At 48.9% G+C, this 17,995-nt stretch overlaps 1 protein-coding gene across 2 annotated transcripts in view; it reads left to right on the top strand.

Annotated features, from left to right (window-relative positions):
• Positions 1 to 17,995, top strand: part of GAS7 (growth arrest specific 7) — a 209,806-nt gene that overhangs the window by 20,972 nt on the left and 170,839 nt on the right. The window contains exon 1 of one of the 2 annotated variants that reach the window (XM_041771067.1): positions 17,901 to 17,971. The exons of the other annotated variant lie outside the window; for it this stretch is intronic. The gene's annotated coding sequence lies outside the window, so the exon portion shown is untranslated. Of the gene's footprint in view, positions 1 to 17,900; positions 17,972 to 17,995 lie in introns of those variants that run through there. 2 annotated transcript variants of the gene reach the window in all.

The raw sequence follows: 17,995 nt of genomic DNA, 5'->3' as shown, positions 1-17,995 counted from the left end.
TTCAGGAGAAGTTGTGTAGCGGTTGCAGGTGGCCTTCAGCGATGACTCAGTCGGTATGGATTCCTCTTTTTGCAACCGACTTCAGAGACGCTTTAAGGAAAACCGATTTCCTGCTAAATTGGCGTGTTCCTCATTTGCTACCAGAGGGTCTGATTTAAGGAACTCTTGTCATTTGTGGCGACAGGAGCAGGGCCAGCTCAGAACGCTGCTGCAGCTTGGGATCGGATGCTGAGTTCACTGCTGGAGCTCAGCGTTGGATGGAGTCGCTGAAAAGTCTGGCTCCAAAGGGGTCTGGTGGGAGGGGTGGGGGTGTCAGAGGGAGCGAGCCCAGGGAAAGCTTGCCCGGAGGAAATTCGGTCAAGATGTTCAGTTTTATTTTTTTAATTTTTTAAAAAGATTTAATTTATTTATTTGAGAGAAAGAGAGAGAGCGAGCGCACAAGCAGGCGGAGCCGCAGAAGGAGAGGGAGAAGCAGGCTTCCCCCTGAGTTGGGAGCCCGATGCAGAACTCGATCCCAGGACCCCGCGATCATGACCTGCGCTGAAGGCAGATGCTTCACCAACGGAGTCCCCCAGGTGTCCCAGAATGTTCAGTTGGAACACCTCTGTTTTTTTTTCCACATCAGAAGAGGAAAAGACTCTGACCTAAGTTTTAGGGTTTTCTGCGAATAGGGACATGGCCAGATTCTAGATTCTCTGGAGACAAAAACAGGTGCCTGGCAGTTCAGAGGGGCTTTTGCCCTTGGCTGGGCCCTCAGCAAATCGCTGAGTTCCAGAAACCTAGGACACGGGTGGTATTTGCTAGCTCAGCCCCAGATAGTGCCCGTGAGCCTTTGAGTTGTTCAGGGCCTGTGCGTTGGAGGGGGTGGGACAGGGATATGGTTTTTTTAAGCTTAGAGACTTCTCTGAGGTGAGAGAATTGCTGGATACATAAGACCGAAGGTTAAAAGGACACCTTCCCCTTTGGCTCGTTAACAAGATGAGGAGTTAATTCCCTGAAAGAAAGCTGACCCCGCTATGGCATGCACCCTGAGAAGCCAGAGATACAGTAGTGAATAGAGTTCACATGCTAGTTGAAGGCTACAGACACTAAACAAGACTACGAAAGCTGTGGGGTGATTAATTTTAAATGGGACAAAACAAAATTTTTTTTTAATGGGACAGTCAGGGGAGGACATTTGAGCAAAGCCCGGGAAGATAGGCGAGAACGTATATGTGTGGATCTCTGGGACGAGAGCATTCCAGCAAAAAAGTACAAGGCAGAGCAAGTGCAAAGGCCCTGTAGTCTGGGCAAACCTGGGGTCCACGAATAGTAGTGAGGTCAGTGTGGCTGGGGGAACGTGAGTGTGTGTAAGTGTGGGGGGGGGGGTGGGAGGGGCCCAGGGCAGGAGGACATTAGAGACCTTCAGGAGGACCTGACTTTTACTCCATATACCAGGAGAGTCATCGGAGGGGCCATTGAACAGAGGATTGATGTGACCTGACTCAGCACTGACAAGGATCTGTTTGGGGGTTTGGGGGGGGGTCCCTGGGTGGCCCAGTTGGTAGAGCATCTGACTCTTGATCTCAGCTCGGGTCTTGATCTCAGGGTTATGAGTTCAAGCCCCACGGATTTCGGGGGATGCAGGCAGAGCTGGGAGCAGGGATTGAAAGAGGGTGAGGGATGAGTGCACAGTAATACAAATGAGGGATGACGGTGAGTTGGTCAGATGATGGTGGCAGTAGACATTGATGTGGTTGATGCAGTTGGGTTTTGGATGCATTTTGAAGGTAAAAGCAATGGGATCTGGGGATGGATTGGATGTGTACAGCTTGAGAGAGAACTCGAAAATTCCAAGGGTGTTGGCTTAAGGAACTAGAAAGAAGGAGCTGGTATTAAATGGAAAAGTGAGGGGTGCCTGGGTGGCTCCGTCCGTGAAGCTTCTGCCTTCAGCTCAGGTCATGTTCCTGGGGTCCTGGGATCAAGCCCCACGTCCAGCTCCCTGCTCAGCAAGGAGTTGGCTGGTCCCTCTCTCTCTGCTCTGCCTCCCTGCTCGTGTTCTCTCACTCACTCTCTCTCTGTCTCAAATAAAGTCTTAAAAAAATACCAAAAAAAAAAAAAAATGGGGAAGGGAGGACTGGAAGGCATGGGTTTTGGGAAAAATATCAAGAATTTATTTTGGCATGCAAAGTTTGAGATTCTTCTATCTACTCCAGTGATGATACTGAGTAGGTATTTGGAAAGGTGAGGCCTGAGTCCAGGGGAGTGGGCAGCAGGTGTCACTCTGAAGTCATCATGGTGACTTGGTGTTGGTCTTTGGGCTGCCATATTGGATGAGACAACCTAGGGTGTGGGGTGGGCAGAGAAGAGAAGAGGGCCAGGGGTGGGCCCCAGAGGTGCTCCAAAGGGGGCGAGGGAAAAACCAGCTGCAGTGGAGAAGGTCGAGCCAAGAGGTGGGAGGGGAAACCAGGAGACCAGAACATTCTCACTGGGTGCTGAGAAGGTGGCTCACAGTCACTGGGACATGGGGGCTCTGGGGACTTAGCCATCACTATGGGGCACCAGGAATGCCCCCAACAATAGCCGAGGGTAAGGTTTACAGCCTCATGGGGATTACAGAATTTTTTTCCTGCTGTTGGCATCCTTTCAAATACAGATGCAAACAGATCCACGTGGCCCGTGTCCATGTTTGCATTTCTGCATAATCCCACCCAGGCCTCGCTGACTGTCCTGTCCACAGATAGTTTGGGGGTGAGGGTGGGGGGATAGACTGTCTGTGTCATGTGGTGCTTGGGCGGGGGTGGGGAGAGAATCTTTTAAATGATTAGCTTTTAATCACATAAATAACATGTGAATTAAAACAATACATCTGCCATGGGGAGGAGTCAGTTCTTGGACGCGATGTCGCAGCGCTGACCAGGGATTGCTGGTGGCCCATCCGGAGGGTCACAGTACACAAACGGATCAGCGATTTATCTGTGGTATTAAAATTTCACGGTGGTCAGGGAGTGATGAGGAGAGACGAGTCTTCAGAGGCTTCTTGGAGAGCGTTGTCCTGGTAAAAAAGAAAAAAAAAAGGTTGAGAAGCCAGAATTCGATTAACCCGTTGCCCGCCTCCCAAGCGCCTGGTGAAAGTAGATCCTAATGATTTGTGGGTTTAGTTCTTCATTGAAATACATAGCAAGAATGTACTTTTTTAAAAAGATTTATTTATCTTAAAGAGAGAGGGAGAGAGCAAGCAAGAGCCGGGGGAGGAGCAGAGGGAGAGAGAGAAGCAGACTCTCTGCTGAGTGAGGAGCCCAACACGGGGCTCAATCCCAGGACCCCGGATCTTGACCTGAGCCGAAATCAAGAGTCAAATGCTTAACTGACTTAGCCACCCAGATGCCCAAAGAATGTTTTATTTTATTTTATTATTTTATTTTAGTTTTTTAAGATTTTTATTTTTATACACGAGAAAGTGATTTTTTTTTTAAAGAAAATGATGGCCTGTTCTGCTTCGTGAGTGAACCCAGCGTGAGAATTGAACCCCCAACCCCGAGATCAAGAGTCACGCACTCTTCCGACTGAGCCAGCCAGTCGCCCCCCGAGAGAGTGCTGTCATTTAATTTCTTCTCGCCACCCCTCTCACTAACCTATCTTGAAAATAATTTCTTGTTAGTGCATGCACGTCAGTGGTTATTCGTAAAAGCCTTATGCCCTTCTGCGGTACGGATGCGGCATAGTTTATTTTGTATTTTGTATTGATGGGTGGAGGGTTTCTGAGGTTTTCTCTTTCTCTCCCCCCCCCCCCCATATCTCTCTCCTTTGCTGCAGTTAAAGTTGCTGCTGTAGCAGGTGTGTGTGTGTGTGTGTGTGTGTGTGTGTGTGTGTGTGATTATTTCCCAGAGGGTCAGGGTGGGAGGGGGTCCGCTGGGTGATGGGGCCAACAGTCCTCTGATAGGGCTGCAGTCTTAGAAATGGGAAGTGGGTAGGGGGACAGCTGGGTGCTCAGCTCGCTTCAAGCTCTGTGACAGGCCCTGGGGCACCTTGTGTCCTTAATCTTTCTGACAGCCATAGAAGACAGGACTGTTTTTCATGCTGTGCTCTAACTATGCAGAAATCAGAGTTTTAAGAGTGCTAAGATGACTTGAGTAAGTGGAGGAGGGAGGATGCAGAGCCGGGGGGTGGGGGGATTCTGTCCACAGTGCCCAGGGTGGCAGGCGCGAATACCATGGGTGGTGGTGGGAGTCCTTCTGGATTGACCGAACCCCAGGGCGGCTGCCGGATGATGCTTACGGTGGGCCGGTCTCTGGCTTTATCAATAGGCCGCTCTTCTTTCATTCAGTGAAGAGTTCCTTGGTTTTCAAATATTAGAGTGCATGAGGTTGTTGTATCATCTCAGGCTTTCACTCACTAAGCAGAATAGGCCATCATTATCTTTAAAAAAAAAAATCACTTTCTCGTGTATTAAGTAAAAAAGCAAGCTGCAGAGTGTGCACGGTAAAATTTCGAATTTGTGTAAAAACAGATGTGCATGTGTGTGCACATGAAAAGGAAGATCTACAGGAACACGCGCCGGAATGCTAATGGTAGTTCTTGCTGAGTGAAGGGATTGTGGGAATGTATTGTGGCTTTTGTGGTTTTTCTCCAGGTACCCCCTCCCACCCCCATCCTTGGTTTCCTTCAGATGATATATATATGGATATTGTTATTGGAGAAATGAAAGACCCTGGAAAAGAGAAGTCAATAAATATTTCATTCAAAAGTAAAAGGAAGCGCTGGAATTATTCACAGTAGCCGAGGTATGGACACAACGTAAGTGCCCATCAGTGGATAAAGAAGTTGTGCCTTGTGTGTATTAAACGTATAGAAACGTATACTTTTTCTGTGTATGTAAATATATAAATGTATAACGTATAACATATATGTTACAAATGTGTATATTTATGTCACACTTATATAAACAATGGAATATTATTCAGCTATGAGAAAGAAGGAAATCCCACCATTTGCAATACACGGATGATTTTTTTCTTTTTTAAGATTTTATTTATGGGGCACCTGGGTGGCTCAGTGGTCGACCATCTGCCTTTGGCCCAGGTCGTGATCCTGGGGTCCTAGGATCGAGTCCCGCATCGGGCTCCTGCAGGGAGCCTGCTTCTCCCTCTGCCTATGTCTCCACCTCTCTCTCTCTGTGTCTTTCATGAGTAAATGAATAAAATCTTGAAAATAAAATAAAATAAAATATCCTTTTAGCTTTGTGCTAGTCTTTGTATTCCTTTCTAAAGCATTTTTTAATACTTAGACATTATTTCTTTAAACATTGTCTTAGGTTTTCCTTTCTAAGACATTTTTACTGGGCAAATAACATAGGCTCTTCCCTTAGAACAAGCTGTGGATTCATCGAAAAACACAGATTGATTGGTGTGGCTCTGTTTTCCACCACTGTGCACCTCCCCACGAAAGCATAGTGACACATGGTCGGCAATATAAAGAATGAGATTTAAAGAAAAAAAGACCTCGTAGAGCAAACTGGGACTTTTACAATTCCTTGAGTTTTTTCCCCCCTTCTTTTCTCCTTAAAAACATCAGAATATAGGAGCTCTCCAGAGCACTTGTCAAGAGTGAGTGTGATAGGGACCCCAGGACTCTCGAAGGAATAATGAAGTAGCAGCCAGAAGCGGTTCACACCATTCATAAAATATGCAACTTTCTAGTAGAGACAGAGGGGGGGATTCATGTGATTTTCCCCCCCTCCTCTGAAACAAGTCCACCAGCCCCCCCAACACAAGGCTGTGTGATTCTAACCCTGAGCAGCTCCTGCTTGCTCAGGCCTGGCTGCCAGAGTGGGGATGAGCCTAAGCCAAGTCACTGCTCTCATTGGCACCTCTGGGAGGGGGGCGGACCCACATGTGCCCCAGGGTGTTAGCGCCCCCCCCCCCCCCCCCCCCCCCCAGCGAGGGCCCCTGGAAGGATTCTGCTTGGATGCTGGGAGGGCGTGTCAGGAGGCCAGAGCCACCGTGGAGCACTCGGCTGCAGTGTGTGGGAATGTGAGGCCGTGGGAAGCTCGAGGTCAGAGTCTGTGGCCTCCCTTCCCTGTGACCCTTCCCGGTAACAGGGTGACCTTCTGTTGAAAGGCAGAAGGCAGGGGATGAGGAAGAAACCTGCTGTCATTGGTGTCTGTTGTTTGTTGTCTCCTATTCTCCCTGTTTGGGTAAAAATCTCTCAATTTTTCTATGGAGGACTGAAGGTGCGGTGGATTCATAGACAGTGAACAGTTGGGTTGGGGCTGGTGCCACCCCTGAACTCCTACACATATGACCCAGGCTGGGCTGACTCTCCCCGCCCGGCCATTGTGACCCAGGAACAGATATGTGACTGCAGCTGGTCCCCCTCCCTGGGACCTTTTGCTGTACATTAGAGAAAGACATGCTCCTGACATTGTTAAACTAGTAGGATTATAAACCTGGAGCTGCCATGAGCACTTTTGCTGATACTGGGGCAGCATCTGAGAATGAAGGTAGCATGAAAGAAAGCAGAACTGAGATAACAGAGGTGCCTGGGGGGCTCAGCAGTTGAGCATCTGCCTTTGGCTCAGGGCGGGATCCCGGAGTCCCAGGATTGAGTCCTACATCGGGTTCCCCACAAGGAGTCTGCTTCTCCCTCTGCCTGTGTCTCTGCCTCTCTGTGTGTCTCTCATGACTAAATAAATAAACCTTTTTTTCAAAAGAGAGAATCTTAAGCAGACTCCACGGCCAGCATGGAGCCTGACATGGGGCTTGATCCCACGACCCTGAGCTTATGACCTGAGCCGAAATCAAGAGTCAGATGCTTACCGGACTGACCTCCCCAGGTGCCCCTCACCCTGTGATTTTATTTTTTTTATTTATTTTTTTTTTTGTAAACACCCTGTGATTTTAGTCTGCGTCTCTCTGGTGCCTAATGATGCTGAGCACCCTGTCATATGCTCATGGGCTGTTTGGATTTCCCGTTTTGTAACCTGTTTCAGGATGACTTTGAAGATTTGGGGATTTGGGGGTGGGAGGGCGGGATGAGGGAATGGATTGATGGGAGGGCCCCAGCAGTATGCCTGTGACGATATTATTCCAAGGTGCCTGCCTCTAATTGAGGGTGTTTTCACACACACCCGCCCCCGCAGCAAGGAAGTGCTGATGTATTTAAAAACGTATCCCCAAACTGCATAGAGTGAGTGCGCACTTTTTGAAGGCTGTCACTTGAAGCCTTATCTTTTCATCATTTCCAGTTATATAACTTTCTTTCCAACGTGTGTCAGTCTGGCAGGAGGACTCAGAATCACGAGCCGATTTCTAAGGAGATTTGCCCAGCAGGCTGCCAGAGGAAGTGTGGTTCAGAGCTCTCCGTGTTCACATCAGACTTGTTCTCTTCTTGCTGCTGGAGCAAGGGTGGATGTTCTCAGGGCCGGTGACAGAAACGGATCTTTTAAAAGTGACTTCCCCGCTCAGCTGCCAGGTTGGATGGGCTTGAACTTGGGGTCTCGAGGCCCCGTCCCTGGCCCTGCTGGAGGTCCAGCGCTGCAGGTTTGTCGACAGTGAGGATTTCCTCCTCCTGCTCCCCAGGGCCCAGTCTGTCCAGTCCTGTGACCAGGCACATGTGGCCTTGTCACGAAGAATCGGCTCTGGGGGAGGTTGGAGGGTGGAGGTGAATGGGGACGAGATCACCCACGGCTTCATGGAGCTTTCTGTTTCTTATCAGTTGTCATTCGGTGAAGAAGCTACTGGTTAGGGGGAGGCGGCCCTCAGAATGTGATGCCCAGGCCTGCCAGAAAGCCTGTCTTGAGTAGCTGTTGTGTCTGATTTCTGCCGTTGGAGGGTGTATCTGTCCATGAGAGTCCACAGGGGGGACAGTTGTGGAGGTAGTGGGGGATTGATTGATCAATTGATTTTTATTTTTTTTGAAGATTTCATTTATTTATTCACGAGAGACATACAGAGAGAGAAGCAGAGACACAGGGAGAGGGAGAAGCAGGCTCCCTGTGGGGAGCCCGATGTGGGACTCGATCCCAGGACCCCAGGATCATGCCCTGAGCCAAAAGCAGATGCTCAACCATGGAGCCAGCCAGGTGCCCCACAGCCATAAGCTTTAAAATAATGCTCAGCACAGTGGAACCAGGCAATCCTTGTTACCTATTAATATGATCGTTATTTAAAAAAATACCCATTGCTCAGGGGGCCCCCATTGAACCAGCATGCCCTGGAGGTTGGGTGTAGACGTGAGTGTATTTTTAAAGCTCACTGGGTGTTTCTAGGGTGTTGTGAGAGTGGGGAACCACTGCTATATGGCTTCACCTTTAGGCTCTCTGATACTGGAAAGGACTTAGTTGAGCAGTTTTGGGGCGGGAGTGAGAGGCAGAGAAGACTGGTACCACCAGGGAAGAGAAAATGGGATGGAAGCCATGATCCAAATTGATCCTTGAGATAGCTGTGGGAAACCAGCCAAGGAGACTGGCTTGAGTTTGCTTCTAATTGGAGGCTGGCCATTTGTCACAGAGACAGCTATTTGAAACTTACCATTTACACATTAGTATGAATAAGTTTATTAGGACCTGTGCAGTCTCAATAGGGCTGAGTGGGACGGGAGCCTGAGAACATGGGTATCGGGAAAGAAGGGTGTTGGGGAAGGGAGGTGGAGGGGGAACAAGGCTTTATTTATTTATTTATTTATTTATTTATTTGTTTGTTTGTTTGTTTATGATAGTCACAGAGAGATAGAGAGAGAGGCAGAGACACAGGCAGAGGGAGAAGCAGGCTCCATGCACCGGGAGCCCGACGTGGGACTCGATCCCGGGTATCCAGGATCGCGCCCTGGGCCAAAGGCAGGCGCCAAACCGCTGCGCCACCCAGGGATCCCAGGCTTTATTTATATTTCAATGTTTTGTTTCTTTTTTTAAAAAGATTTTATTTATTTATTTATGAGAGACACAGAGAGAGGCAGAGACACAGGCAGAGGGAGAAGCAGGCTCCCTGCGGGGAGCCCGATACAGGACTTGATCCCAGGACCCTGGGATCACGACTTGAGCCAAAGGCAGATGCTCAACCATGGAGCCACCCAGATGCCCCTTGTTTCTCTTCTTGAGGAGTCCATGGGGAGTAGAGGAGCCGCATGATAATGGAACTTACTTCATAGCATTTTTGGAAGAATTAAAGGAGTTAATACATGTACATAAATTAGAACAGTGGTCTGTGGGCTTTCTCTGTCTTGTTCACAAAATATTATGTAGTACTAATTTATTGTAAAAATTTTTTGGTGGGCGCCTGGGTGGCTCAGCGGTTAAGCATCTGTCTTCAGCTCAGGGCATGACCCTGGGGTCCTGGGATCGAGTCCCCCCACACACACACACCTCCCTATGGGGAGCCTGCTTCTTCCTCTGCCTGTGTCTCTGCCTCTCTCTCTGTGTCTCGAATGAATGAATGAATGAATAAATAAATAAAATCTTTAAAAAATTTTATTTCATGTAGGTATGTAAGTTCTCTGCCCAACATGGGGCATGAACTCACGGCCTGGAGATCTAGAGTCCTGTGCTTATGGACTGAGCCAGCCACACCCTCTGGGTTTTCTTTCCTAATTCCCCCCCTTCCTGCCTGCCCCACCAACCCTGCTGACTTCTTATGGGAACTTCCTGTATCCTGGCTTGGCTTGTCTGGTCCTCCTCTTTCTGATCCTGCAAGGCCTGCCTCCGAGAAGTCTGATCAGTCATCCTCCAGTGGTGCAGGCATCTAAGATGCACCTGTCAGATACAACCCTCCCTTGGCAGTTGTTAAGTGTATGTGCTGAGACTGAGGTCCTTGAAGGCAGAGACCAATTCTCTCTTTTGGGATCCTACCACAGTTTTTAACATGGTCCCTTGTGCCCCAGGCAGTGAAGTCTAAAGCATCGAGATATGGGGAATGTACCCTGGTTCACATCTTGGCTGTGGGATCTCCAATGAGTCACTCCATCTTGGGTGGGCCTTCCTTTGTCTCGTCTAAAATTAAGCTGGTAATATTGGGAGCTGAGAGGGTTAAGAGATAAGTGTATATGGAATCAATTCTTCACTTGGAAGTGATATTATAGAGACTGAGGGTACTGTTATTAATCCTCCCATGTTCCACCAGAATGCCTCAGCCAGGGCTGAGCACATAATAATGAGAGACCATCCCTGCCTTCCGGGAGGGAAATGGTTTTTCCCCTTCCAGGGCCAGGACTTTTCAGTTGCAAGTGGCAGAAATCCAATCCACAAATTTCAGCCAAAAGAAAGAGGGGAGGGGAGGTTAATTTATGAGCTCCTATTAGTGGGTGGAGTTCAGGCATGACTGGCTCCAGGGACTCACATAATGTCAACGGGGCACCATCTCTCACCTCTAACTGGCTATCCTCTGCAAGTGGACTCTCCCCAGTTACAAGACGAGACAAGTAGTAACATCCTCTCAGCTTAGCAATCTCCCTTGGGGAGAGGGGTCTCCCCCCTCCAAATAAGAGGATATCTTAATAGGCAGATCAAGACAAAAGCTACAGCAGTTCACTCTAGAAAACCATCATTTGCCCCCCAAGAAACCCCATGCCCATTAATAGTCATCCCCATTCTCCCTCCCTTACTGCCAAGGAGCACGGAGCTACTACTGCCCATCCCTATGGATTTTACCTATTCTGGGCATTTTATATAAATGGAGTCACCTGCGATGTGGCCTTTTGGTTTTTGCTTCTTTCACATAGCTTGGTGTTTCCAAGGCTCATCCACGTGAGAGCATCTGTGAGTAGTACTTCCTTCATTCCTTCTCATGGCTGAATAATATTTTTTTGTGTGGCTAGAACACATCGGAGGTACCACTCATCAGCTGATGGCCATTTGGGTTGTTTTCATTTTGGGCTGTTAGGAGTAACACCGCTACGGATGTTTGTGTAGGGGTTTTTGTGTGGACACGCTTTCGTTTCTCGGTGAGATTACAGGGTCCCGTGGAGACTCTGTGCTTCACGCTCTGATGAACTACCAAACTGTTCTAGCTCTTTGACCCATAATTCTTTTTTTTGTCTTCCAAGATTTATTTATTAATTTGAGAGATCATGCAAGCAGGGGCAGTGGGGCAGAGGGAGAGAATCTCAAGCAGACTCCCCGCTGAGTGTGGAGCCCAACACAGGGCGGGGGGAGCCTCGATTCCAAGTCCCCGAGATCATGACCTGAGCCGACATCAAGAGTCAAATCACTTAACCGGCTGAGCCACCTGGTGTCCCCAGTCTGTAATTCTTAAATGTCATTTATGGGAGCTGCAAGGCTATACCAATGTCTTCATTCTTTGGCTGCTGTATCCTCAAATGCTACCAGATGGGTTATGGTGTGCCCTTAGACACGACCCTCTTCTCTCAAAGCTCACATGCCATGCACAACCTTCTGGCACAGGACGTTGGCTTGTGGGTGTCCAGGGTGCCCGACGGATGCAGTGTCCTGGGGGGGACCCCTGCCCCCCTCCACCACAGTGATGTTTGACCCGCAGTAAAGCGTCATCTGAGAGAGAGGGGTGAAGAGTCCAGGGTAATTGAAACCAGCAAAGCCACCCCTGCCCTGACACCAAAGTGCAATCAAGAAATTACAAGACACAAACCCCAAATGATTCTTTTTTTTTTTTTTCCCCGAATGATTCTGACTCTCTTTCCCAAGCTCCAGTGTCAGAAATGCCCATTTTGGCTTAATAAGGTTTCATGAGCTCTGGGGCGTATCAGGTGTTCTCACCTGTGATGAGTGACCGGTGCTCACGGCACCTCTGTGAGCTTGCGTGAGCCGTTGGTCCTTCTACCATCCTGCTTTTATGACTGAGGACACGGGAGCCTTGGCATTTGGGATTTGCTCTAGGTTATGAAGTGACCGTTAGCTCGGGACAGATTGAGCATTCACATCTCTTAGCTCTGTACTGTTCTGCTATGAGCTCTTGGCAGTATTCATACTTATTTAAAAATCTAGATAAAGCTACTCTGATTTTTTTTTTTTTTAAAGAATCACATTAGAGAGTTTGAGCTTGGCTTTGGGTCGCTTTGATAAAATCACAGTTGGATGTTTGACACGAGGGAGAGGAACAGCCATGTGGACTCCCCTTCCCCCAACCCACCCCGCTCCCATCCCCTGTGCACAAACACAATTATCCAATATCTTTTCAGAAATCTGGTATGCTATATTTATGCAAATGAGTTTTCCTATCCTGCCCGGCTGGTCCTAGAGTCTCACTTTGAGCCCGAAGAGGATATATGAGGATGTTCCCGTTACTTTAAATAGCTCATAAATTCCAAACTGGTAGGTAGTCTCAGTGGTGGGATCGAACCATTTACAGAAACTTCTGGGATGTTTCCTTCAGTCTGTTTGAAAAACCAACTTATTTGGGGTGCTCGGAGAGTTTTTGCAAATTCAGGGAAGCCGTTGTGTATTTATACTTCACTGGGATTAAACACATGGACACATACATCTCTACTCCACAAAAACAATAAAATAAACCCAAACCTCGGTGTTGCGGCTTTGCCTGGAAGTATGAAAACAACTATTTATTCATGAGCCAAAATCCAGACGCATCCACTCAGTGGATCTTGTGCAAGTCTGATGAACAAAATACTTTAAAATGTTTCCAAGTGAGTTGGGTAGGTATGGATAAGTATTTTGCCATTAACACATTAAAAAAAAGAAGAAGAAGAAACTGGATGTCTTAAGATTGGATGAGGGCTTTTTGGCTTCCTCCATGCTCATGGAAAGTCTTCACTTAATAGGTGGATCTCAGTTTAGCACGCCCAGAGGAGCATGGATTCTGGAAGAGCGTGTCCTAAAATAATGAAATTTTATTGTCTTGCTGCAGGAAAACGAGTGTTTTTTGAGCTGTTGCCCCTTGACGGTGATGTACGCAGCCTGTTCTAAACCGAGGTGGTCAGTTTCCACCCACAGTGCACTGAAGCTGAGCAGGCCTCGGGCACCCAGAGGGCCTGGGAATCTGCATTTCTGGCGAGTTTCCAGTGACGCTGCTGGTTTGTGACCGCCTCTGAGTAGCGAGGCTTTGGAGAATTCGCTCCTTGTCTCTCTTCTCTCTTTTAAAGATTTTATTTATTTATTCATGAGACCCAGAGAGAGAGGCAGAGACCCAGGCAGAGAGAGAAGCAGGCTCCCTGCGGGGAGCCTGATGTGGGACTCGATCCCAGGATCCTGGGATCACACCCTGAGCCAAAGGCAGATGCTCAACCGCTGAGCCACTGAGGTGTCCCCATCCAGAAGATGTTCTTAATGAAGGCTCCAGACTCCACCAGCCCTGTTCTTCCATTTTGTATCCATGTTCTTTCCATTTAACACTTGTTTGGGTCGCAAATATCTTATAAACCAGCGTTTGTCAGGCTTGGTTCCCAGTGAGTGTCAGATGTGCTGTTTTGCTGGAACCGAGCAGGGGCAGGTTTGTAAGTGGACTTCCTGAGTTTGGAGGGGCCCCAGATACCTGTGCTCTCTTGGCACCCTCGTGGATGCTGTTCCTCAATCTGTCCTCTGTGGTTACTGCATCCCTGAGATCCCTCCTCTGTAGGTTCCAGGCTTCCGTGATGAATGCCTTGCTGGTTCAAAGGGCCTGGGGCTCACACTCTGGACCCTTCCTTGGACCAGCAGGGGCAAGTTCTCATCATCGAGATGGGATGGTTCTTGCTCCTACAGAGACAGAATCATGTGCCTCTCCCCTTTGCTAAGCTCCAGGGCTTTGCTTCTGGATTGACACCCCTTTGAAGGAGAGGAGATGGCCCTCATTTCTGGGGGGCTCAGAAGGCATAGCTGGAAACCCTTGGCCCTTTCAGGCGCTGCCTCTGGCTGTTCACCCTGACCCAGCCCCTCCATCTACTCAGCAAAGGTATGGTGGCGGCATCCCTGGAAGGAACAGAGGAACCATGGGTGCCCTGCTTCCCCAAGCCGGGCTCAGGCCACCAATTGGGCTGACATGCTGGTAAGAACGGGTCTGGGGGCCGTGGGCTCTGCTTAAACCTCAGTGCTGACAACACCAGGCCCCGGGTGAGCCTTCAGCATTAGATTCTTCAAAGCGTCTGCTGTCTCCTCCCTTAACTAACATTTTTAAAAATTATTTTTTTAAAGATTTTATGTATTTATTTGAGAAACAGGGGGAGAGAGAGAGAGCAAGAGAAGGAGAGAGAAAGAATGCATGCCCAAGCAGGGGGAGCTGCAGAGGCAGAGGGAGAAGCAGACTCCCCGATGAGCAGGGAGCCTGATGCGGGACTCGATCCCAGAACCTCGGGATCATGACCTGACGCTTCACAAACTGAGCCCCCCAGGCACCCCTTAACTAACGTTCTTCACGAAGGATGTTACCTACCACCTGAGCTGCCGCGGGCAGCTTTCACTCAGACTAACCTGAGCAGGACTTGCTCCCGAGGATTACGGGGGTGTTCTTCTTTGCACACCTCCCTCCCAGGACTTCTCAGATGTCCAGAGATCCTTTCTCCCTGCCAGGTGCCCATCTGAGCATTCCTTACCGGGTTCTGTTCTTGTCTCCCTGGCAGGCAGCCCAGACACCAGCGTGTTTGCAGCCGTGAGTCAAGCAAGCCTCAGTGCCAGCGATGGGCTATGGGTTTCCTCTTTGGTCTTCCACACTCTGCCTGGGGAGGGAGATGAGGGGACCGGCCTTTCTCGAACCATACTCACCCGGCCATACTCCTTTGCAGGAACTGCCTTTTGCCTTTCTAGAAAATGCTCATGACCTCTGGTTCCAGGCGGCTTCTGTTGTGTGCTTTTTCCCCTTCCTTACCCAGTTGGTTGTATCCTTTAAGGGGTTTGGTTACCAGAGGGTTCTGTTCAGGATGCAGGCAAGGAGCTATCCATCTGGCCCCTCGTGTCTGTCACTCTTCTCACTTAAAGAAAGACTGTATTTTTTTTTCTTAGAAATTTAACATCCAGGGGTGCCTGGGTGGCTCAGTGGTTGAGCCTTTGGCTCAGGGTGTGATCCTGGGGTCCTGGGATCAAGTCCCGCATTGGGCTCCCTGCAAGGAGCCTGCTTCTCCCTCTGCCTGTGTCTCTGCCTCTCTCCGTGTCTCTCATGAATAAATAAATACAATGTTAAAAAAAATTGAACATCCACGGTTAATCATTTACGTATTCATTTCTAGGTCCTTTTTTTTTTTTTTATCTGGTATTAGGGGTTCTGCAGAGACGAGCTGGATGCTTTAGAGGGATTTCACAACTTTGCACAGAATTCACTCTGGTCTCATAGACCCAGGGGCTCAGAAGTGCATCCTGAGGCCCGTCATGCTGTGATCAGAGTCATCCCCCACCCCCTAGGGCTGGTTCCCTGGGCCCCGCACTGCCCCAAAGAGGCCGAGGTCCATCTGTCCTCCTGGGCACTTGTTGTCAGGCTCCTGGGCAGCTGGGTCAGGACGTATCCCTGGCTCTGTTGTAGGGTCGGTGAGAAGCGCAGGTGGGCACAGCAGCAGATGCCTCAGCTTCGAGGTGGATGCTAAAACAGGACCAGCCCCAGACGGGGGCGTCCCCTGGGGTCATTGAATCTCCCGGGCCAGGTCAGGGTGGGTATGGGTTGGCTCCACCTGAGCCCCTGCTCTGTGGGCTCCTTTCCCCTCCTGACTCATCAGCTTGATCTGTGACCCTGTGTCCGTGGAGCCCGGCAGACACACTGTCCTTGTTTGCATGGCCACCAGAACAAAGGAGCCCAGACGGGATGGGGGGTGCGGGTTTCATCAACATCTTAATTTCCTGTGTCCCTTCTGGAGGTTGGAAGTTCAAGGTCAGAGTGTCAACAGGGTTGATTTCTTCGGAGGCTTCTCTCCTTGGCCTGTGACAGTGGCCGCCTTCCCCCTGTGTCTTCCCCTCTGTACCTGGTTGAGGATCCTAGCCAGCCTCCTCTTCTCATGAGGACACCAGTCATATTGAATTAGAGGCCGCTCTAATGACTTTATTTTTACTTAATCACCTCTTTACTATTTATTTATTTGAGATAGGGCAAGAGAGTCAGGGAGCAGGTGGGTAGGTGGTGGAGGGGAGGGGCAGAGGGAGTGAGAGAGAATCTCAAGCAGATTCTGTGCAGAGCGTGGAGCCCGACACAGGGCTCGATCCCACAACCCTGAGATCACGACCTGAGTGGAAACCAAGAGTCAAATGTTCAACCCAGTTGAGCCACCCAGGTGCCCTGACTTCACCTTTTTAGAGCCTGCCTGCAAATACGGTCACATCCTGAGGTGCTCGGGGTTGGGACTTCATCTTTTATTTATGTATTAGAGAGAGAGAGGGAGAGAGAACAAGCAGAGGGAGCAACAGAGGGAGAGGGAGAAGCAGGCTCCCTGGGGATGCTCCACCGTGGAGCCACCCAGGTGCCCCTCTTTGGAGAGTTATCAACAGACGTTAGGGGTCCCACTTTGCTCCTGGATGGACGCTAAGAAATCTCAGACTTCCACACTCCTTGACGCTATCCAGGAGCATAATATCTCCACATAATTAAGTCTCACTTTTATGTCCTCAATAAATGGCTTCTCATGTATTCCCTGCGTCACATTCATTCCCAGGAAATTGATCTTCCTTCTCGTGATTGTGAATAAAATTAAATATGTTTTAAAATTGGTTATTGATGATCTGTGGTTCCAGAAGGATGTTCATAAATAGTCATGTTCTGTCTTTGATGGGAATTCCTTGAGGATTTCCTCATACCTCTGATACTGGTTGTTGGTCTTAGATAGCACGCGTATTTTCTGTTTAACATCTTAATATCCCTTTTATGTGTGTTTTTCTGTGTCCTTCTGGGGAGTGCAAGACAAAGCTGGTCCTAATACCAAGGAGAGGTATTTTTGAAGCTACAAATAGATGTGGGATGGTAGCAAAGGATGCATTGCCAGCATCTCTCAAGACAATCATGGATGGTTTCATTTAAAAATAATACAATTATAGGGGCACCTGAGTTGCCAATCTGCCTTTGGCTCACGTCATGATCCCAGGGTCCTGGGATCGAGTCCGCTTTGGGGTCCCCGCAGGGAGCCTGCTTCTCCTGCTGCCTGTGTCTCTGCCTCTCTCTGTGTCTCTCATGAATAAATAAATAAAATTTAGAAAAAAAATAATACGATTACCAATATTACTTTTTCCAACAAGACCGAATGTCCATATCCGAGGCAGCTGAGTAGAAAGAGCAGAGGATGGAGTGTCTGGAAACTTGGACTCTAGTGCTAGTTTGGGTTTTTTTTTTTTTTTTTTTTTAAATTTTATTTATTTATGATAGTCATACAGAGAGAAAGAGAGAGGCAGAGACACAGGCAGAGGGAGAAGCAGGCTCCATGCGCCGGGAGCCTGATGTGGGATTCGATCCCGGGTCTCCAGGATCGCGCCCTGGGCCAAAGGCAGGCGCCAAACCGCTGCGCCACCCAGGGATCCCTAGTTTGGGTTTTAATTACGAATTTGACCTTGGGTGAGGGAGTATGTTTCATTTTCCCCCTTCACAACATACCACATCCATGTTCCCTTATCTGTAAAATGGGTATAGTTATGTGTTCCTTTCCTACCAGTGAGTTGGAAGGATAATGATGAATCCGTAGTCCTTCTGCACGTTTATTTAAATGCTTTCCCATCTGTAGACGAACGATGAACAAAGTATAAACTGAGCGGATATCATGATCCTGTGCACCACCATCAACCCACAGTTCATTTTTCATTCACTCCTTTGTCCAACAAATATTTGTTGGGCAACTGTGGCGTGCTAGGAATTGTTCCAGACACTGGGAATACAGCAGTAGACAAAGTAGCCTGATTCCCCCCCTCCCAGTGGAGCTTATGTTCCAACAAGCAGATAAACACTGGCAAGATCAATAAAACAGGGAAGTGGAGGATGGTGCATGACGCAGCATCCGGGGAGGTTTACTTTAAGTGGGTTGGTCGGAGAAGACCTCGCTGAGGTGATGTTTGAGCAGAAGAAGGAATGAGCCGAATGGAGGTCTGGGGGAAGACTGTGCTGTGCAGAGGGACGGCAAGTGCAAAGGCCCTGAGGTACGACAGCAATGCCCACACAGC

Source organism: Vulpes lagopus, chromosome 10, assembly GCF_018345385.1.
Source record: "Vulpes lagopus strain Blue_001 chromosome 10, ASM1834538v1, whole genome shotgun sequence".
Classification (NCBI taxonomy): domain Eukaryota; kingdom Metazoa; phylum Chordata; class Mammalia; order Carnivora; family Canidae; genus Vulpes; species Vulpes lagopus.
This window is presented reverse-complemented; position numbering and strand designations above follow the sequence as displayed.